Raw genomic sequence first — 23,444 nt, 5'->3', positions numbered from 1 at the left:
CTTCGGGTATTTGCAGTTGTGGAAGGGGTTGCATGATTTCAGCATCACAGCGGGTGAGATGGAGTAAGAGGGAATGGATCCTGTGCACCCCTGGCTAGTTTTCTCACCTACAGGTTGAACTAACAAATATTAAGGTGGAAGACAAAGAAGGCATCAGTGGACTGCAATTCATTTGTCCTGTCCACTGTGCAAAAAGGGACCAAACTGCACAATTTGGGACAAATAATTAACACTAGAATTAACTGTATTTACATGAAATCTCAGAGATGTTCTTTACTTACCTACTTCTCATCCAGTGGCAATAAAGTCTCCAGAGACAACAAAGGTTACCTTTGATACTTTAAAACACCCAAAATAAAATCTGCCACAAATCCTTTGGCATGTATTTTAAGTATCTCATCACATAACATTTCTGGCAATGCACAGCTTTACAAGTTTATGACCCAGACGGAGAATTTAGACATGGTAAACTGTGGTTTATAAGAAATTATACAAGAATGGTTATTGGGTAGCCAACAAAGCTGTGCATTGCCAGTGGACCATCACTAATTTCTCCAGAATTAACCACAACAAGCTTTAACCACAACAAGTTTTCCTTATTTTGTACACTGGTATACAGGTAGAGAGATGGTTCCACCACAGAAATACATCTTGCAGTTCCAACTCTCATGTAACTTGCATCATGTAAACAGAGATTTCAAAACAATTTATGTGAAGCCTACACCAGGCAGAGATAAAGTACCATGTATTTACACATCACACAAAAATGTCCTGAAATCTTATCATGGCTGCTTACAAAGTGACTGTCGCAGAATGTTATCTTTCAGCACTGCAGCAGCATGTTAAGATACAGTAAGAAACTTCCACTCTGGCTTTGCGCTTCAGTAGGTCTTAGCCAGAAATTTTCCAGACAGAAAACAACGCCAGCAAGGGAAGGCAAGGAATGCCTTTCCATTGTCTTTTCCAGTCCTTTCCAACACCTCTGTAGAATCAAGTCAAAATACATTGAGAGTTGGTATGAGGCCAGTTTGCAGTACGTGGGTTAAGACATAGAATAATGCCATGTGAAAAGAAATAGACATCTATCATCTCTGATGAGAAAAGGCTATGTAAATCTTAAGTAAAACCATCCAAAGAAAACAGAAATCAGAATTTGCAAAGCTTAAGGTCAGGATACTTGGTCTACCTACAGAAATTTACCTTCCATGTTTAACTTGTTTTGTACAACATTTGGGATATTAAAAGCAGTTTTGGACAGAAGCTTAAGATAGGCAATCTCAGGACACGGCAAGCTTTTTACGTTGTTTTTAAATTTCTAGTTGAGTAATGAAAGAAATATTAACATCTCCACCTACACTTCCCCACAAACTAAACTTCTTAATGACCAGATTCAGCTAGGAAAATGCTGAGCTTCTCATGACGTGCTTCTGAGTGCTCTGTAGATTTCAAGAACATTTGTGTTTCCTGTAACATTGTCTTCTGAACTGTGACTTGAAACCATTTCCACTGAAGTATTTTTCTGTCAAACTGTAAAATTCTTATTTTATGTGCTCTGCAAGAACAGCAAGATTTCAACTAATTTTTTCCATATGCACATGTAGATATAAATATATACACATACACACAAATGTAAACATATCCGTATCAAATTTGCAGGCTAAAGGTATTATTTGTCAGGGAATATCAACATTTAGCATCCACAAACTAAAAAAGTTTCATGTCATGAAGAATTCAGTGGAGATACCAGATGAAGATATCCAACTAACTTCATTCCCCAGTCCTAAGCTGTAGGACACTGTCCCCACTCCTTCTTCGTACCTATGCAAAACACGCTGAGGTAGCACAGCAAAACGGCTCAGGGAACTGACCTGGCTTTAACAAACGAATCTCAGAAGGAAAAAATAAAGTTATTTTTCCTTTGCATCAGTTTGCTGACTTAGCATCACAAACAGCTGTTCCGACTCAACTGAATGGGCATCCTGGTACATCAGGGGTGGCAGGACAGCTCACCAGGGTGAAAGGTGGGGAGAGGGAAGTGAATTTATTCAACCTACCTAAAATTTGAAATGGAGATGCTATTTAATGGTCTGCTTTACTGACTTTCTATCTTATTTATAAATCCCTCTAGCGATATCTGCAACTGTTGACATATACCAGAGTGAAAAATTATTGTATTTAGATGAACATAACTCCAGCATCTCATTTGCTCAGACTGAGGCAGATCAGCTGGTAAACGAGACAGTTGCAGAAAACATTTCCTTTAGTTTATTACTTTGTGCTTGCAAGAAGTAGGGACAGCTGAAGGTTTGTTTGTTTGTTTGTTTTTCCCATATGAAGCAAAATACTATCCTTGTTAACATTTTATAATCGTGAATTATTGACAAAGTCAGTAACATCTTTCTTGCTGATTTAAAGAAAAAAAAAAGAAAAAAAGTCATGTTTGTTGTTTTTAAAGAACCAAATGGATCTAAATTGTCAGACTCTGGGTCATCATTAAGCATAGGCCAGAGCATTGGCACGAATGACTGTGTTGTGAAGCCTAAAAGCTTTATTTGGTTTTTAGTTCACATTCCTGTAGAGTGAGACATTCTTAATTTGGGAGAGCTACGGGTAAACATTTATGGGAAAAAATTATTAAATATTTCCTTTCACAAAGGTGGGAGGCAAAAATATAAACAAAAACAAAACCTCAACACAATGCTAAAGGTGGTCTTTAACTGTTAAAATTCAGCAAGGCAAATGAGGTTATCTACACTCAGAAAGGAGCACTCGGAGGCTTTTTTACAGGGAGGCTGATTTCCCTCCACTATTCTCCCTAATGAGCTATGTTCATTAAGAAACATGCTATGTTTATTTTCAGCTAGGGACAGCATTATTCATATGTGAGTATGGCTACTAAATAGCCTTTTCCATTATATGGAGATAATAGCAATTATTTGGGCCCTATGTGCACTTGCACTTGGATTTAACATCAGAGAGGAAGTGAAAACACTTACAAGGGTAATGATACTTATTACAACACCTGATGTAACACATAACTACTGGTCACTTCCCAAACCTCTCTCTGAACTCCAGTAGCCTTTGAGAGCTGTTTGTTGCAATTCAGTTTATGACACAATGTTTTAAATGTTCTTATTCCAGAAGACTCTTGAAAGATGAAGCCTACCCGAAGAGTTTCTCACTAAATATGAAACATGTTCTGCTTGCAGATGATTTCAGAATTTTAAGCAAATAGAAAACATTGCTTATTCACCCCAGTGAAAGATGTCATCCTGCAGATGGGTCTGAGGCTGAAGAGGACAAAATGCATGACTCCAAGGAAAGGCAGAATACGGATTTTTCTCCTGGCTGTAGCTCTCAGCGCTCCAGCTTGCTCATTTGTCTGAGTCTGAGACATCTACAGGAAAGCCTAAGAACATATATCAGATGTGTCTTGATCTCTGTGTGCTGAGAGCAGTCCTACTCTCACTGTACAAGCAGGAACATGCTGGCCTGGCTGCAGATCACGGATATCAAAGCTCTGTTCCTCCTGTGACCAAAATAAGATACATACTTGCTCTACCGAAAATTCAGACACATGCACACCATCCCTGCTGTACTTCAAGCTGTATGCGCTTTTCAGCTATTAATGAGAAGGAAGCATGCTGATGGGTACAAGAAAAGAGCATGGACACACCAAAGAGTACATTGCTTTCCTCAGTAGCAAATAATTTCCAAAGAATCTCTTCCCTGGCTCCCTAGGAAGGGCATTCCTCTCCTGTTCCCTCTTTACTTGTTAAAACTGAAGTCAAAAGAGTTTGCAGTGGATGATTGAATCTCTGAGAGCATCCTGGTAGCTCCTTCCAGTCAGGCTGCAAAGATCTGGAACCTTCTCAGCATTTCACCATGACTGTGGAAGGGTCAAGGTTTTATCAGTACTTCCAACATTTGATGCAGTTTCCCCATGGACTCCTCAGCATAGCTCAAGAATAATTCTGAGGTGCAGTCAATATAGCAAAACCTAGGGTGCATGTTTTCCTGTAACATTAGGCAAACATCTAGAAGACTTTTAGTGGTACCATCATGACAGCATCATGGCACAAAAGGGCAGTAAGTCAATAACAATAAAGCACATCTTGCTCCTCAGACGTCTAAAGGAACAACATGCCAAAGATTTAACTTTCCTAAAGAGCAGACAAATATATGTACATATACATATATATTAGTTTCATAACATTGTGTGCCAGCAAAATTATGTGTTAAAATGTCACACAGCTTGGCACTGGTGGAGAAGACGAAACAATTCAAAACCAGAACAAGCAGGAAGAGAAGAAGCTACTTTTTCCTGGGAATTGAGCTATGCTAAATGACCAATCCTTCTCAGGAAGCCTCAAGCGCCATTATTGCTTGAGGATTTTACTAGTCAAACTACTGCCTCTTGTTCTAAGTAAACTGGGAGTATTAATTAGCTGGTAGTCATATGTCACTGCAAGGACGTGGCATGTGAATTTAAACAGCAATCTTACTTGTTCAAAAATTTTGGTGGAATAATTGCAGATTTTCACTGATGGACGATAAAATGATGCACCCCATTTTTACTGGAGATTTCAGAACTGTTGACTAATATATTTAAAACATAGCCAACATGAAGTCTTTTTAAAAAATGCAAAGTTTATTTGCCCGTGGCTTACTATATTTTTTCTAGGAAACAATAAAAGGTTAAAATGACCTAACAAAACATCAAGATAGTATGACATGGTGAAAAGGATAATCCTACCTGATTGCCACACCTTTTAAAATTACGTATAGTCTTTTGTTCCATGGTTCTCAGAATGTCAAGCAACATACGAAATGATAATCTGGACCTAAATAAAAGTATGCTAGTTAAAAATTCCTTATTTATTTACAGTGTGAAATGAATTGGTACTTCAAGTATTTGACTAGCAACATCTTTCTTCAGCATCTAAGCTAGACTATTTAAATAGCCAACCCCAGACTATTCCCATGGCATGAAACAAGCTAATAGCAAACCAAAATTTTTCTTCACCCGTTTAAAACACTCACCAGACAGCTTTAAATACCACCAGAAATGCTTAATGTTGCTATTATTACGCTAGCTGAAAGCAGGAAGGCAGCTGTAAGTCTTTATGGCAGGAAAAATTGAATTATAAGATTATATTTTTTTAGTATTTCCTTAATACAATTACCTGATTCTTGTATTTTGTCACTCTGTGAGTAGCATTGAGGATTGTTAGCATCATTACAAGAGATGGAAAGATGAAGAAAGAGAAAAGACCCTGACAGCGTAATGAACACTTTTTTGAGTTTAACAGCCCTGCACAATGAAGGGTTTGAGTTTTTTGTTTTAATGAGGGGAAGGATTACTCAAGCTTCATACAGGGGTCACTTCACCTTTCTTTCCCCTTCTCTCATAACATGTGTATACAGAGCTTAAATATGTTCTTTTAATTAAAAGAGGGTTTCTTCAGTTATTCATGGCTTTTTACTTTTGTTACTCATAGTTGGTCAGCGGTTTGTATCAACTTAAAGGAATAACACGGAAAGATGTGCTTTTAAAGTGAGGAAATCCCAACAACTCACAGAAATGAGCAATGAATGTGTGAACAACTTCTGAGTGAGTAGATGAGGGAACAAAAAGGAAGCAAGGTCAAACCTTGGGTCAATCCACCATGAAAAACTGCTATAGTGGGGTTTGACAGCCAAACCTTGCCAAGCAGAGCAAAACTGCAATGTCCAGTAGCTTTCCTGCCCCCAGCCCCATAAAGTAATAGATGGTTGCTCTCAACAAGCTGTGCATGTTTAAACATATAGTTTCTCCTCCCTCTCTTATTATCAGGTTAGAATTAGTGATTATCTGATGAATAAATTGTTACTCAATTACCACTTAACCCTATCCCCATCAATTAATCCTAAACACACCTTTCAAACCACAATTAAAAAAAAAGTTAATCTCCTCCTCTTCTTTTCCCACATCTCCTTCCCCTCCTCCCTTTTCCACTCCCCCAAATTAAGATGCACTTCTCTTGTTTCAGACCCAAGAACCAGGAAGTCCTCTCTGCCTTTTCTATAGGGGATGAACAGGAGATGCTGGTCCCAAACCTACCTTCTGCAGAGAATACTCTGCTTTCACCTTTTGGAAAAGCCTGAGTGCTACAGGATTTCAGTTCTAGCAGAACTCCTCAAAAAGTGGCCCCACGTTGCTGCACGTCCCTTGACTCTCCTTACTCCTCCATTACTAGTTTTTTGGATTCTTTTTAATCTCTCAGCTCCTTTCAGAGAAGCAGTTCCTTAGTGCAACTCAGTTCATTTGTTCAGGAGAAAAAAATAAATCATTCACCCTCAATGAACAAACTGCTTTAGACATGAAACAGTCAAAACAAATAAAAATTCCTGAATAAAATTCTAATCGCTATATTGCTGTATTCCACATGCTCTATAAATGGTATATATTGTATACCATGTGCCAAAATGATTCATATACAGTGTCGACTTTTTTTTTTTTGTTCCCCATAATGTTTGGAATACCACACTACACAGGGTGCAAAGAAGATAAGATCATTTATGTAAGCAAAATATGACCTTACAAGTGTGTAAATCCCTTATTTGCGTATGCAAGGGAAACAGCTGTGAGCACCAGTACTATTTGTATGTGCAGTTATTTGTTTTACATGCCACATCAATTCTGCAAACAATTGTGACTATTTAGCAAAACACATCTCTCTTTCTATTGTATAACACTGAACTGAGGAGAAAGATGAGACTTCAACGTTCATGGATAAATATTATACTGACTGCAAACTAATAAAGAAATCTCAAGTTTGTGCTTTAAGAACAGAAATCAATGGCTGACAAAGCATAAGAAAACTGATCCAAGAATCAGATCTGCAACAGGCTGTGCTGCTCTGAGAGAAAACATGGGTCTAGCAAGAATAAGCACACAGTTGATATAGACACATGTATGAATAATACATGAGACACATTCACAACCATTCGTGTTTTCTTTTATCCACTAGGCAAATATACATAAAACTTACTAAGCCTTCCTGCACTAGGAATCTGAAGGTGGCAAAGCCGAGTACTCTGAAACCAACGCATGACAGTCAGTTTCTTTTATATCCTTAAATTTCACTCTATGGGAAGTCTGGTTTTACATTTCTTTTGAGTATTTTGCACCTATGCTTCTCAATATGGTTAAAGAATATATATTTATACTAGCAAGGTCTATAGCTTGAACACAGTGTTACCATTCAAATTAGGGGTATCTGAGCTCCAATATAGGATAAGACTGGAAAGCTGTCAGCTCTGGCTCTGATTATATGTAAGCGTCATCCAACATTCTGCTTTACACATTTGGGAAGCATTATGTGATGCCCTGACAGAGGGAATAGCACCAATGTGATCTATCCCCTCATTTGGAGGATGGTTTGGGAAGAGCTTTACTTCAGCTGTCTCTCATCCTGACATATCTCCTGCCTCAGGTAGCATGAACCTCTTGGGTCGAAGGAGGAAAGTCTACCTCTTATCTCTCTGCCCCTTCTCCCTTTCCAACCCCAACTGTTTCCATGGTAGAGCCAGCTGTACTTGCTGCCAAAGAAAACAAGGCATTTTCCTACCTTGAGGGCATTCCCCTTTGAACATCAAAAGTCTATAGCAAACAATGGAGTTGAAAGAGCTTTGCAAATAAAAGGTCAGAAGATTTTTTTCATAGTGGAAAGTATCAGACTACCTAATAGGCAGGGGTTGCTTTCAGCTCGCGAACAACACTACACTTGCTTGCAAATACACTTTGTTTTGAGCTGAACTCGTCTTTGCTGTGATATTGCATGGTCCCAGTGATGTAACTCTAATTCATCCTCCCTCTAGCTATTTTATAATCACCTTAATTATCAGGTCTTAAAAATAATAGATTTTTGGTTCTTTGGGAAGGGAATGCACTTACATACGGTTAAAAGCAAGCAAACTGTAGGGTGTTCTGAAATAGCAGGTCACAAATTAAGCAGTATATAAAGTGGGGGAAAGGAGAAAGGGCATGTGATACGGGAGAGCCTCAGGGAGAAGAGCAGAGCATGTGATAAGCTGTTGATGGAATTGTGCTTAGTAGGCTCTAGCCAAAGGACAAATGAGCAATTCAGAGAGCCCTTGGCTGCCAGGAGCTACTGAACCCATATAGAGGCCTCTATGGAGAATTGGCAGGATGGGATTCAGCAACAGCAGGAGCCACATGTTCTCTGGGCTCCTGTTCCCTGAACGTGTGTATGCCCAGCCCTCTCCCAAGGGGCCACATTCCCTCACCCTGGCCATCCCACTCCCTTACGGCATCCTTGCCTCCCCCACAGGCACACTCCCCTGGTCTTCCCTCTCCCCTGCCTCTCAGAAATGGGGAGGCTGTCAAGAAGTCTGTGATAACAAGTGAGAACCCTGCTGCTGTAAGGATGGAGAACTCAGTCCCTAGGCCAACAATAGAAGATGGAAAGTAACTCAAAAAGCATTTTGCAGGAAGAAATCTGGAAAAGCTACAGCTGAACGACTTCGCTGCACTAACCCTGAGCTGAACTAAAACACCCTTCAGATGTACATCATAAAATAATTTTACTGTGGGTAATTAGCACAGTTTAAATGTGCACCCCAGATATTTTGCATTCATTTCCCTGTGCATTCTGCATGTCTGTAAGCCTGCAGCAAAGATGGAAACCACGATTCTTTGCATTTTTCTCAGTTGAGCTCTGCTGGGCAGTGAAGGTGGGGAGTGGTGGGGTATGAGCGGAAGGCTCTGAATTCTCAGGACAAATCATTATGTTGAAAATCAGAATTGTCATCATTTCACAATAAAAATGCCTTGCTTTGAATTTTCATTTATTTATTTATTTATTTCCCCACTCTACTGGAGACTTTAGCAGACACAAGCTGGCGTTTTAAAGTGTTGCTGAGCACTTTGCTCATTAAAAGAATTGACCCTACCCCATCTTTCACGTATTACCATCCTGTCAACTCCCACGGGAAGCTGCCCAACAAGACCATCAAACTCACTCACTGCCTGCGGCTTCTCCCAAGATTTCAATACTTTTCTGCACATTCATCCTTGATCTACAGTGCTCAGTATGGGAACACTCCTCCAGTCTTACCTTCCTTTCTTCTCCTTCCCCATTTAGAAAAGCCTGGCCAGCTACCACTTTCTCCATGAGATGAAGAAAACCTATGAGTTTGACTAATTGCAAGAACACACTCAAATAAGCTAGAGGATATGCTGCTGGGAACAAAACATTGGAATTTTTAGATTTGGAATATGAGGGCTTGGAAAAATGGGACTTGACTTGTGGGAGAAGCTGGTAGTTAAAAGTCATTGATAACTGGGGATAAAAAAGGTAGTTTGAATATTTCACTGTTCACAACTGAAGCGACAGTTGGTTTACAGGCACCATAACTTAGATTTTAGCAGAGACCATCATCAATTAAGATTAGTCTGGAAGACGAAATACAGCTCAATATTTCCAAGTAGAAGTAGAAAGGAAAAACTATTATTGGTAAATTGCACCACATGAATAATAATGGAGATTTTTGTTCCCTCTTCTGCCATAATGTACATATGTTAATTAACAATGAAACATCTAGAAACCTTAATCAGGTTCGGGCACATGAGATATGGAGCAGTTTGCCTAGACTGCTCACATGCCTTAGTGTTAACAGAAATTTTAACAGATGACTGAAACAAATAAAGAAGTATGGGGGAAAACAATGGACCTGGTAAATAATCTACAGAAATTGGTGTTAACTTATTCTGCTGCCTCTTATCTTTATTAATGTTGTACTGTTTATGGATGGCTTTCTTTAACACACCAACAAAGTCCCCGATTCCAATATCTCATTAAAGCTCTCTCTTCTTCAGTTTTCATTTCATTTGTACATCTGTATCCCAAGAAAACTGTTTCACTTTTCTTAAGCAGGCAACACAATTATTTCTGAGATCTGAAATATATTAACATGACTTATGTATGTATATATATAAAGAGAGAGGGATAGAAAAGTTGCATCAAGCTGTTTTGCAAAGGGGCCAAGACAAAGGAGTTTTCTGGCAATTGCTTAGCACAAGGAGCAAGGTATATGTGAATAGATTAGATAAAATTAGTAGTTGTCAACCTAATACTGCCTTATGACAGAAATTGTAGCTTTATCTCTCTCCTATCCATGCCTCCCACATCATGTGCCTCATTAGGATGTTACAGAAAGAACACACAAGAAAAAGACCCTTCCCTTAGTTTAGCCACCAGAAAAAGTCAGGGGAAAAACTCCTGCCAGGCTTGGTCAAAGAGATTAAGTTTTGTTGCAGGGCATAATTATGTACTATCTTACACTATCATAGCATTTGAGGAGTGGGAAAATCTGTGCCATAAACAGGTACTCTGTCAGGGCCAACGGCATCCTGGCTAGATCAGGAATAGTGTAGCCAGCAGGAGCAGGGAGGTGATCGTACCCCGGTACTCGGCTCTGGTGAGGCCGCACCTCGAGTGCTGTGTTCAGCTTTTGGGCCCCTCACTACAAGAAGGACATTGAGGCCCTGAAGCATGTCCAGAGAAGGGCTATGAAGCTGGTGAAGGGCCTGGAACACAAGCCCTGTGAGGAGCGGCTGAGGGAACTGGGGTTGTTTAGTCTGGAGAAGAGGAGGCTCAGGGGAGACCTCATTGCTCTCTACAACTACCTGAAAGGAAGGTTTGGGGAGCTGAGGGTCAGCCTCTTCTCGCAGGTAACTAGTGATAGGACTAGAGGGAATGGCCTCGAGTTGCACCTGGGAAGGTTCAGGTTGGAAATGAGGAGACATTTCTTCTCAGACAGAGCAGTCAGGCACTGGAACAGGTTGCCCCCGGAGGTGGTGGAGTCACCATCCCTGGGGGTGTTTAAGGAAAGGCTGGACCTGATGCTTAGGGACATGGTTCAGTGGGTGACATTGGTAGTAGGGTGACGGTTGGACCAGATGATCTTGGAGGTCTTTTCCAACCTTAATGATTCTATGTCTCCTTATCTCCAAACACATGGTGCTTGTATGCTTGAAAAATTATCAAGACCTTTAAATTAAAGAGAAGAGACAACTGCCTAAGGGAAGGGATTGGTCAGTCAACATATGGCTACGTTAAATGTATCTGTTTCAAATCAGACATCACAGAAGCATGGACTTTCAGAAAACACTAAAAACATCATTGCCATATGTTTGGAGGAAAAAGAGATTGCTTATTAAGCTACATAATCCTGTGTTAAGGTATCTAATATACCGATTTATGTCCATAATATTCAAAGCTAACAGCACGATGTATATTGTCCCAGCCATCTTTGTGGGAAAACTCTGTTGGATAAAACTGCTTTTCCTAATTCCCTACACTCCTCCAAGCAAGTTCTTGCACAGAGGTTTTAGTTCCAGTCACAAGAGCATAAGGAAAAAATGAGAAAGGACCCTGAATGGCTGAACAATCAATTCAAAACAACCCCAAGGGCCAGCACATGATGACGCCACATACGTCATTTCAATGTACATAATAAAAACAGCTTATGAAGCACTGAGAAGAATAGTAAATATGAACAAAAATGTTTTCTATCAGATGTCAATGAACAAATGTCTCCAGCAAATTTACTGAATAGTGCAAAACATTCCAGTAGAATTTTGTTGGTTTGCATTAGAAGGAAGAGTGTGAGTACATCAAAGCCCTACTTTGCCTGAGCAAGCAAATGATTATTCTGGCCTTCATAAGACTATCCGACATAGAAATCAGAATGAACTGAGCTTTGACCCACATTTGTAAAGGTAATACTGAGCCAGATCACAGAACACGCTCTGTAAGAAAATCTAGATGCTGCTGATATAAGAGGTTCCCACCTGTACTTCGAGGGTACAGCTGTAGGCACTGAACACATAATTCATGAGCTGCACTTCCACAGCCTCACAGGCCTTCCAGAGCTTGTCGCATTCTTTTCAAGTGGATCATTAAGGGTGGTGTACCTAAATGGATGGGTGGAGGAAATTTATCTGAACAGGAGATTAGAAGTGATTCAATTTTGGGAGATAACCTGATTTTTTGTCTTGGTAACAGACTATAGTTCAACTATGTGAGTTGACATTGGCATCTGGAGCTACTCAGCAGTTTCACATACAAGTATGTCGTGCAGATGAAAAAAAAAATAGCATTATAAACCTTCTCTTTGTGAACCAAAAAGTATAATTTGACGACGATGATGGCTGATGTAATCAACTTTTTCTGTGAGAAGGCTAGGATGAATAAGGGAGACTAAAGTTATTTACAATTAATGTTTTGAAATCCCCTGGTCTCAAAGAGTTCACTACTAACAATCAGTGGGATAGTGATAAAGATAAGAAGAATGAAATTCGTGCTGAGAACATTTCAGGATGACCTAACCATCTTCTCTTGTATCTGTAAAACACACTACAAGCAGTGGCAAAAGACCTGTGAAGAGGAATAGCAATAATGGTCTTGAGAACAATCTACCTTCCTTCCTCAGGAGAAGAAAACCTGAAGGAGGCCAGTCCTTAAAAAAGTCCGCAGTTCCAAAGCTTTAACTATTCAAGTGACCAGAGTATCTGTAAGAAAGCAATATGCTCATTCTCCACCCTTTACAGAAATGCAAACCAGAGGATAAACAAAATTTTGTAGTTCTTTAGGTGCCTCTGCTGCTGCCTGAACAAGCAGAGTTGCTGGAATTGCTTGGAATCGCGGACTGACCAGGAAAGGAAAGTGTCATATTGATGCTAATACCAGAGAGACCATGGCGCTTGCCATACTGGAGCTCTAAAACCAGCATTTCTTGTGCCTTCCTCATTCTCTGTTTTGCAGCTGCTTTTGTTATTTATTTTTAAACACCCTTCTGACTAACTATCCTCCAAAAAAAAAAATAAATGCAAGAACTGGGGGAAACCAGAGAAGGATTGCTGAGCCATCAATTCTTCTGGGCCAAACCCTTAGGTCCAATTCATCCTATGATGCTGCCAGCCGCTTACATCATTCATAGCAAAAAAAACAGCAGTCCAAACTAGTGTATTCGAGACTTGCGGGAATATTGCTTATTCCCAGCTCATCCTAAAAGCTAAACTGAAAATACTTTCTGTGGCTATGTAGTTATAAAATATTATTTTCAAAATAATAGCTTTTAAGCAAGCCATTTAAAGATGCAAATCTTACGATTTGCTATGCTAAAAGTTTTAGCATAAAATCCCCTTGAATCCTAGAAGGTTTGCTCATTAAAAAGGTGCACGCTGTTCTAATATATATCTCATGTCAGCACAAACAGCCTGCATGTAAACACACAGCCGTGAGTACCATGAGTAACAACTCTGTTTCCATCAGAAGCCCTTTATCCTGCGTAAGAGGTCTGCATGCTAATAGATGTCCTAGGCTAACGTTAACTAGCTACAGCTGGCTCACGGCTATAAAAAGCATTAATGAAAACATAAATACTAACTTCTCCGCTTCCCTCAGCCCGTACGTCAGGGCTGCGCAAAGGCACCACTTTCCAAGCGGTCTGTGTGAATGAACTGGCTGCTCTGAACCAGCTCGCTCTGGTTCTCCAAAGTTTGTTTACTGAACAGCGTGTGCAGAGAGAGACACACTGAGCATGGGGGCTGCAGGGGGGGAGACGAACCACGGGCCGCCTGGCTCACCCAGCGAGTCCGCCCTCGACCCAGAGCCACCGGCTTCTGGTGACGGCTCGAATAAGGGCAGGAAATATCTATTAACCGAGGAACTGACCTACGGACATGCGAACGTCAGGCTGCACTGAAGCCGAGCACGGTCCGATTCTTCCTGTCTATCGCTTGGCTTTGCTGGAATATCACTTCGCTTTGCTGTAATGTTGCTAGGCGTTTTGTTATAATAAACACTGCTTGCAGTGACATATGCAGATCAGAGAACGTCAGAGCCCCCTGCGCTCCAGAAACTTAATGCACGATTTGTATTGTGCCAAATATAAAAGCAAATTGCAGAAATAGACTCAGATTTATCAAGTATATACACAGAAAAGACATCTACTCCTGGTCAATGGGAAAGAGGATGCATGCAACTCCAGGGTTACAAATTTAGACAGAAACATCAGGATAACAAAGCGCTCCAATGCTCAGCAATTTTTATCCAGCCAGGCTGCACATACACTCGTCTGTTCTTTGCCTATCAGACTGTTTATGTGCTATTTCTAAATGGTTAATTTTGTCCTGAAACCAGTTGCTTTTCCACTGTCAGCTCCTATGCACTTCATTATGTGTATTTTCCCTTTTTGTCAGATTTATTTTGCATTTCAAAATACTGGGTACCTTAAAAATTCAGCTCCACAAATCCCACCAATAAGTAAGAATCATAGCTAGCTTTATTTCTTTTTAATTTTTATAAATTAAATTATTTACATATAAGGCTGAACAGGAAATTTTGTGTTCCTCACCCTAAAGACGTGCAAAAGTACATTTGAAAAGCAAATGTTATTTCCAAATATCATAATTCCTCGTTCTCATGATTTTGTCCAATGCATGCGTTGCCCAAACAGCAACTCTAGCCACGTGGGTCACCTCCAAATCTAGCTTCCAAAGATTTGAGAACTTGACAGGGGTTAGAACTCAGGTTAGAACAGAATCTATTTGTCTATGCAGGAGCTTCCTATATCTAACACGCAGATGTACCAAACACGCTATCTGACATGGTGTAAACCTTTGGAAGCATTTACAAATTTGGCTTTGACTTCTCCCCCTTCTCAGCGTGTATATCCTGATTTCCAAGTCACTTCTTTCAAATCCACGACACTCTGTTAACTGTAGCAGAGTTCTTCTCCACTTCCACTGTTGAAGTGAAAACAGTCTGACAGCTGCCAAATTTTCCAACTTAAAATGCCTGTTTTCTCAGAATATTATTGCTACAATTCTCGCCCAAACCCTGGCAGTCCAAATGTGGATGCTGAGTCGGATACACAGGACCATCAAAGTATATATAGATGAGCTCCTACCACAGATATTCTTAATAATTACTAAGCAGCCCAGGCTGCAGCAAGAAGCTTTGGCAGTGTTCACCTCCGTTGTAAAGGAAATACGCACATAGAATTAAATAGAAAATATCAAAGAATAAAATATATATTTTTGCAAAGATTAGGCACGGAATGTTTTTGTTAACAAGCTCTTTCACTACTTATTTATGTTGATATGATCAGTTTATAGCTGTATATTGAAGGTGTGACATAACTTGTTCCAATCAAATTCATTTCCTTGCACATTTTTCCTCATGTCAAGCGGAATTTACAAATTTTGGCATTTGCTCAGAGGCAGGGAAAAATACATAAACCCGTCATTGTAGGACAAAGACAAAAACATCTGTAACTGTTGTGGCTAGATCATATTTAAGTTCAACACGGGGGGAACTTGCTGCCGCAGAGAGCTAATACACAGCAGGAACTACGTAGGCTCAACGGAAATTAATGGGCAGAAAGAAAGGTAACTCACACAAATGGTATCTCAGTGACCTCATGACCACTCTCACATTCCCCATATGAGGGCCTCAACTCCGTGTATTACTTCCCTCTCCAGCTACCCACCATGTACTGCCTTGCCTGGGACTCTCATTCCATGATCCCAACTGCTTTTCCCATCTCTCAGTGAAACTGGAGGTGAAACTGCAAGTCCAACACCATCTCTTATCCATCTCACTAATACTGTGTCCTTTGCTGTTCCCCTGGTAGTTTACTCAAATGGAAGCAAGCATCTCCTTGCTGGTGCAGTTCCTTTAGCAGGTAGTGGATTGGGACCACAACTTCACAGCTGTGGAAGGGACTGTCAGGCTGGCACTCATAAGTAGTTGTCCTTGGTCTAAACTACTTGAGAAACCACTGAAAAATATCAAATCATTTCATACTTTCATAATAATTTCCTTAAAGCCATCTTTCTAGGTGCAGGAGAAGACAAGACGAGATCATGCAGTGACAGCACAGGTTCCCAGTGTAAAATCGCAGCACAAATACATGGGAAGTAAAAAAGCTGCAGGGACTTCACTGCATCTTGCACTGCAACTTCGCTCCTACCTGCTCTCTACATTTGTGCATACATGAAATACAGAGGATAACTTCCTGGGCAGAGGACCAAGCATGGAAACAGGGAGAGATTGCCTGCTGCTTTCATTTCCACCTTTGCCTCCTTCTGTCCACTGCTGCAGCTCCAAGAAAGGCTGTGGGGAGCAATCGATATCCTCACCCCGTGTTCAGGTGGCTGTATGAAGTCAGCTTTCAGACGCCCCTGCACCTCTAGTCACATGGATCAGCAAACGCCTCTGAACTGGAGGAAGCAGCTGCACAAAGCTATTTACAGTTGGCTAGTGGTCACTGCCTGATGGGTCAGATTAGCACCTCCAGAAGGGCAGGAGCTGGAACTGCTGCTGTGAGAGCCTTCTCAGTGCCTGGCATACCACCGAAAGTAAATGTACCAGAGCTGGAAGCCACTCATACAGAGGAATAGTTTTTAAAATACGTATACAAAATCCTGTTATCACATGACACTGAATGAAACACTGCAAGCATGACTAAAAATTACACTTCGCAACTTCATAATATCATTCTCGGTCCATTTAAGTGTAAAACTTCTCTGAAATATATTTTGCAGTGAGTTCTAGCTTTGATCACTTCTATAGCAGGTTGTCCAGAGGATCTCACGCTGCAGCCAAACAGGGGCCTCAAATCAAGCATCTGAATTCAGTGAGTTACAAAACCTTCTCAAATATGTATCAGGCAGTTTGTATGAGGTGAATCTTTTTTTTTTTTTTTTGGTTACTACAGGGTGACAGTTACAAAAACAACCATCTCTTAAGCACCATACCATTCACGCCTTTGCATCACAAATTCATCCCAGGCTCATAACTCTTCTCATCTGAGGAGTATGTTCTCCAGACTTTGCAAAGCTCTCTTTAGCAAAAGACAGAGATGATGTATTAACTGCAGTGAGCTGGAACATTTCAGTGCAGTTTGTACAGATCCCTACCCAGTGTGACAGGGCTGACTTTCTCTGGCTGAGAAATGGAACAAGAATAGCAGGCATTGCAGCCAGTCACAACCTGAAATAGACTGGCACGTGAGATAACACTTAAGTGTTTCCAACGTTTATAAGATACATCCCAGTTTTAAACCACAATGCTTACTGAAAGAATTAAGATGGTCACCTCTGAAGATCTTTATTTTTTGTATTCTATAAATGATAAGTGAATAAAAGCTTATGATACAGATGTACAGGCCTATGTCCCAGTAATATTCAGCCCTTTCAAAGTCTTTCTTTTCTGAATTGCGTGCCCATTATTTCAAAACCACACTGGAGAATGTATTCCTAGCTCTGTCATCCTTGGGACAAGACACCTCCTTCTTCCCAAAAGAGCGCAATTATGTTTGTAAACATCTTTCCAAGGAACACCCATTTTTTATATCCAAATTGAAGCTTTTTCAAAGATGATGACAAATAATTATTCCTGAGAATCTTCCTTTTCAGAAACGTGCTGTTATGTTAAATCTTTGCACACTTGCTGATCTATACAGGTACTTAAGTTTGTGCACAAAAAGTGTTTATGTGCCCAGGTTGCACAGAAATTACATGCAATATTTGGGTGGTTTAGATTTCTTTCTCAACTGTTAGCTCAACATGTGTCCATCTAGGTATTTTTAACATTTATCACTGCTCATGGCTCTTGCCTTCTGTACCATGGTAGCAGGAAAACAAATTCCAGAGACACAATCTGGCTTTTATAAAAGTTTTGGAGAGCTCCAACATGACTTTAACACTTCCTCCCAGTCAGGACTGAAGTCATGTATTCAGTGAAAGGTAGGGGTGTAAAACACACGTGGATGATTTCTGCTCTCAGTTCTGTCAACTGCATAACTTTCAGAGATACAAAAATTCAAGGGGAAGAAAGGTCAAAAACAAGGGAAAGATTCCATACCTTTTACGTAGGCCATCTTAGAATAATTCTTGACAAATAACAGGTGCTGGAAAATTACTATTCCTGGTTTAAACCAGACAATGTACAACAGCACATACCCTGATTGTGGCTGTGGGGCTGGAAAATTACCTTTTCAAATCGTTCACTTTCTACTCCCTAAGTTGGCCTCCACCGTAGGATAACATATGGAGGACACTGGTCTTCCCATTGCCCCCAATTGCACCTCCCTCCAAAATGGTTGGTTATGTGGGTTCAGGAAATGAGGTGTTCAGGTACAGTAAAGTCTCCGCAGCTTTCCAAAGCACTGTATGCAATCAGATGCGGGAGGAGTGAAAAGGAATGGTTACAAGGTAAGCAGTAGTGAATATGCAACTCTGCATAATGATGCTTCCACGCTATTTATCTGTCTCTCTATTATTTACATATCTCTGCAATTTCTCTACCATGAGGAACACATCATTAAGTAGAGCTACTCCTCCTTCTTGGCCAACAGAAGAATCTTTGATGGGAAGAGGAGGGTTCTGTCTTCTCTGAACATATGGACATTTTACTGAACAGCCAAAGCACTTGATTATGAAGGAGTTAGAAACTAGCAACCAGTGTCTACATTTTGCTAGATGGATACAAAAGCATGCACACAGCATTCGTTGGCTATCTGACAGTCGATTTCTCTTCCTGCCCATTTTTTTTCTGAAGAGACTGAATCTGTGTCACACTGGTGGTCCATACTGGCTACTGTCTTCTTGAGACTCTTTTCAGCAACTTAACTGCTGCCCTGACATATTTTAGAATAATGGCAAATTATTTCATTGCAGATTCCCAGTGCAGTGCTGAAAAACAGTGGTATGTGTTGGGGGGGGGGTCCTTTTTTTTTCCTTTGTACAGAGTATATCAGATAACAGTGCTTTCACCTTGCCCTTGGACAGAATAAGATTATGTAAATATTTAGCACTGAAAAATAAACGGCAATGTCAAATTAACAAATTGTTGTACTACAGTGGCACTGGAAGAAGCCCAAGTTCCATCTATCCATCTGCAGCACCGGCAGCAGGGAAAACAGACTTTCAGGGCTATCTGGGCAACAGCACAGGGAATCCACAGTGTTAAATATACAATACAGGTTGATGTCTCAGCAAGACACCATGATACCAGCGTTGTTTTTCCAACAGTCTTTAGTCTTTACTCTCTGCTTTGGTGGCTTTAGTTTGAGAATTACAAAAAGAGCAGGGTGGAGGAAAGAGGGAATAATCCAAGTGTCAGGGAGTCTTAACCGTGCTTAAACAAACAAACAAAAAACAGAACAAAAAAAAAAACTTCAAAGCAAAAACAGGTTACTAGACCTTGAACCACAGCTGTTACCAGAACTATTACAAGCCTGTCAAGTAGCAATTAGACTACTTTACAAGAATATTAAAAGAACATCTTCACTTCTGAGAAGGATCTGAAAAGGGGAAATCAGAGAAAACTTCTAGCTTATGGAGTACTCTCTACTGCACTTCGGTTACTTATTTCCTGTTTATTTCCCACTTGAAAAATCACATCCCAGAAACATAATGTAATTTAAAAAAACTTGCATTTATGACCATTCCATTTAAAATGTTTTCTTGAGGGGAAAAAAAAAAACAGGACAAAAAAAAAAAAACAAATGGAATGCTGTAAACAGATTTAAGTCAGCCACAAAAAACACTCTGACAGATGTTAGCATCTGTGAACATGGATCTTTCATGACAGTCCTTTCCAATCTGGGCCCTTTTCAAATTAAAAAAAAAAAAAAAAAAAAAGTGGAAGCCTTAAGTGTGCTTTACAAAATTTAAGCTAAGCTTTCCATCCCAGAAGGGTGGCTTTTCAATATGGTCTACCTACTTGAAATGCTACTTGCAGCACTTGATGCTCAACTTTTATTTGCGCACGCTGCCAGACAGGTTAACACGCTGCCTACACCTGTGTTAAGATAAACAGCAAAGATTAGATGAAGAGAGGAAAAAGGAAATCCAACTTTGAAAAGGGTTAGTTTTACAGGATTACACTTTGCCAATAAGGCAGTTTTAAACAGAATTATATAAGAACAGACTACATAGAAACTTGCAACAACTTCCTAGAGCATATAATGAATCCCAGCAACTGACTGCAATGTTTCCACTCAAAAAGAGAAATGTTACTTTCCCCACACTTCTGTTTCTTTCAGCCACTCAAACAAATGCTTGGCTCTTCTACATATTTTGCTCCCCAAGGGTCCTGCTTGCACAGTAGCTGGCCTTTCTGTTTCTGTAAGATTTGGCAAATTGAAAACAAAATATAGAGTAAAACCGAAAGAACTATTGATGGGTCGTGGATAGAAGCTGTTTACATTATTTTTTAAACTAAATGCATTGTCTTTCTTTTGTTCTTGGAATAGAAACTCATTGTAGGCTAGAGCGCTAGCATTCAGGTGGGAAGTAGGTCAAAACATATGCCAAGAGAAGCGAGTGGAAAACTTCTTTACTCACCCACAAAGATTTTAAAATCTGGATTCACAGCTATAGCTAGCATTGTTTTATTTTAGAAGTGCTTAGCTTTTCCTTCTTACTAGACAACACCCTTTTCTGTCCAGCTTCCTAACCCAAACTTTGTGAGTGCTCTGACCAGTCTGACTGCCTCCTAGTCCTAAAAATGCATCTATTTTAGTTTCACCAACTATCACACAATGATCCCTGTCCTTTAAGGAATAAAACTGACCAGCTCTATTTTTACTGAACTCACGTGGCCCACTCAAAACAAACAGATACTGGCTAAGAGCAAAATCCAAATTATACACTGCTTTATCCCAGGAACACAAAGTACAAGGCCGACACAGTGAGTCAGACACCTCAACGCCAGAAAGCTCCTCAGGTTGACGGGATTCTCCCTGGGATTCGTTGTACGCAGTCAGGTCTTTCTCAGAAAGTCAAAATAATCGGTTTTAGACAAATATGTGTTGTATCATTTGGAAAAGTATCTCTCTCATCAGAAGGGAAAAAGGCAGCAAAAAGCATGCCAGGAATGCTGGAAAGGGGCAGACAGTCACAGCAAGTCATATTTCACCCCCCCTCCCCCCCAAGTCCTTAAGCATGAAAAGTCCATTTGCGAGAACAGCTAATTACTGGGGGGGAAGGCAAATGATTCAACAATAACATGGGGAATGTGAGAACAATTTAAGTATGACAGAAGGCAGAGAACTTTTCAGTCTCTGTAATGGTTTCCCAGTGTCCTATGAAAATGCTGAGATACTTCAGCTGAACAGACTTGAAGTCTTACCACAGTAGTGATTTAATGTCTGACTTAAAGGCTTACCCCTTTTGTCCATCACTAAAAGGCAGTATCCTATATATTTATCTTTACGAACAACAACAGCTAGATATGTATAAGGCACTACCAGAATTTCTGCTTTACCCATTTGAGTTTTAAGCAATTCAACGAATCAGTTTAAACACCAAAAACATAAGTTTCTCCCACAATTTGCCAGACTCTTTCTAGAAACACCACTTTCCCGATTCTACATTTCACTTCATGCCTTTGTTCATCTGTTTTCAATTCTTCCTGTAGCAACAATTTCTAAGTTATAGTGGAGTGCTACAAGAGAAGATATACAATAAAACAGCCTACAATGCAAGTCAAGTAACTACTCATCCACCTTGATATTTAATTAGAAACTGTTGTTTACAAAACAATGAACTATCTAATCCACCTGGCCTTGTAAAATACAAACGCTGCTTTCATGGCAGTTCTACTTTATAAAAAGAATTTCAGGAAGAAGAAAAAGAAGGTTTTCTTTACGAAAGAATGGGCCATCAGTTGGTTCAAAGGACTGCCAGAGGGCGTTGGACCCTTTAGCTCACTATCAGGTGACAGACACACATTTTTGATAGAGGAGAAAGGTCTCATGTGGATGCTTATCAGCCATGAAAACAGCAGCTGATAAAGCAATGTGAGGTGTTCTCCATTCTTCACTCTTTAAAAGAAGTGTTCGTTCTCCACCTTTCAAAAAAGGAAGGGGGTTGATTCCTCTCTTCAGGGTACATGGATCCAAGACAAGTCTGATAGCTGTGAATGACAGCCACCAAGCTCCTCTTTGAACTAGAACACCTACGAAATTTGAGGAACTTCCAAGAGGCCAGTTCAACAACTACACGTGGGAATACCCAGCTACAGCATGAACTCATAAGCAAGGAGTCTCATTTTTATTTTATTTCAAATTCAAGCTTGACATAAGTGCAATCTGAGATTTCTGTTTTGTTTAACCCCATTCCTGTGAAGGGTGTGGACTCAGGCAGGTTAACTACCTGAAACTGTGTGAGCAAGTTAAGTATATTTTTCATTGGAAGTTGAAAAGCAATTATGGAGCTCTATCATTGGAGCCGTGCTAGAATTGACCGGCATCAAAAAATCAGCTCAAATAAGAGACTGTCAACTGCCCTGACTTTTGATCACATGTAGCCCTCTGGAAGAAAATCTGCACAGAGGAAGGTTGTCCTCAAAATCACAGATTGATGTGGGGCTGATCAAGTTCTTTGCTTCTCACTTTTTTGTTTGGTTTTAGTATGTGCAGTAGCAAGAATGAATTAAATATAAAGCAATGACTTCACACAACAAGATGTACCAATTACTTTCTAAAAATAATGCAAGTTAAGCACAATATATTATACGTAAATGAGCTTTTACAAAATATTAGGATCAAAGCTGTTGACAATTACATTTCTGTGAGTGATGACTGAATATGTATTTTAGGAGAGAGCAATCTTCCTAAATTCCTCCTGGAATGAGGAATGAGTGCTGTAAATTATACAGTGCCTTACAAGGTAGCAAGAATTTGGGAGAATTCCAGTATTTCAAAAAACCAAGAAGGACCTGCAAGAATGGTACTATCACCAGCAGGGTAGCTTAGAGGAACTGAAATTCTTCAAAGCTTTGAAGAACTTCTTCAACACCTATTCCTAACTACATCTGGTGAGTTTTCAATGGGATCTTTTAAACTAATTGTGTATCTCCATTCAAGTCCTAAACTCTGCAGGTAGAGAGATCTCTTAATGCCCTGAAAGACTGTACTTAGCAGCTTAACATAAGCTCTGCCACTCTAGCTTGCTTTAATAAACTTCCTCAGTTAAAACAAAATTGAATGCATCTGTCTTATAGAATTTTAACCCATCAGAAACCAAAAGTTAGTGCAAAACCTGAAGGAAGGAAATTAAATAATAGACACAGCAATCTTAGATACAGTTGCTGAAAAAGGCTTGGAAATCAGTCTTTGGTCTGAAACCTTGAGGATCATAAAAGGAAGTTTGGTACTGAGCAGAAGGGAAAACTGTGCCTGGCATACCTTTTGTACTGAAGAAAACAAGGGCCCATTTTTGATTACCTACACGGAAAGGGGATCAGCATCAAGACACAAATATTAAAATAGAAGACACTAAGAACATTGTTCTAAAGCTGTGTGCTCTGTGGGTTTTCCATATAAGATTTCTGCATTGGTGTTAATGTTTTGACACC

General features: G+C 40.0%; 1 protein-coding gene across 2 annotated transcripts in view; it reads right to left on the bottom strand.

Annotated features, from left to right (window-relative positions):
• Positions 1 to 23,444, bottom strand: part of SPIDR (scaffold protein involved in DNA repair) — a 202,801-nt gene that overhangs the window by 44,588 nt on the left and 134,769 nt on the right. The gene's annotated exons all lie outside the window — the stretch shown is intronic.

This window comes from Cygnus olor, chromosome 2 (assembly GCF_009769625.2).
Source record: "Cygnus olor isolate bCygOlo1 chromosome 2, bCygOlo1.pri.v2, whole genome shotgun sequence".
Taxonomy (NCBI): Eukaryota; Metazoa; Chordata; class Aves; order Anseriformes; family Anatidae; genus Cygnus; species Cygnus olor.
This window is presented reverse-complemented; position numbering and strand designations above follow the sequence as displayed.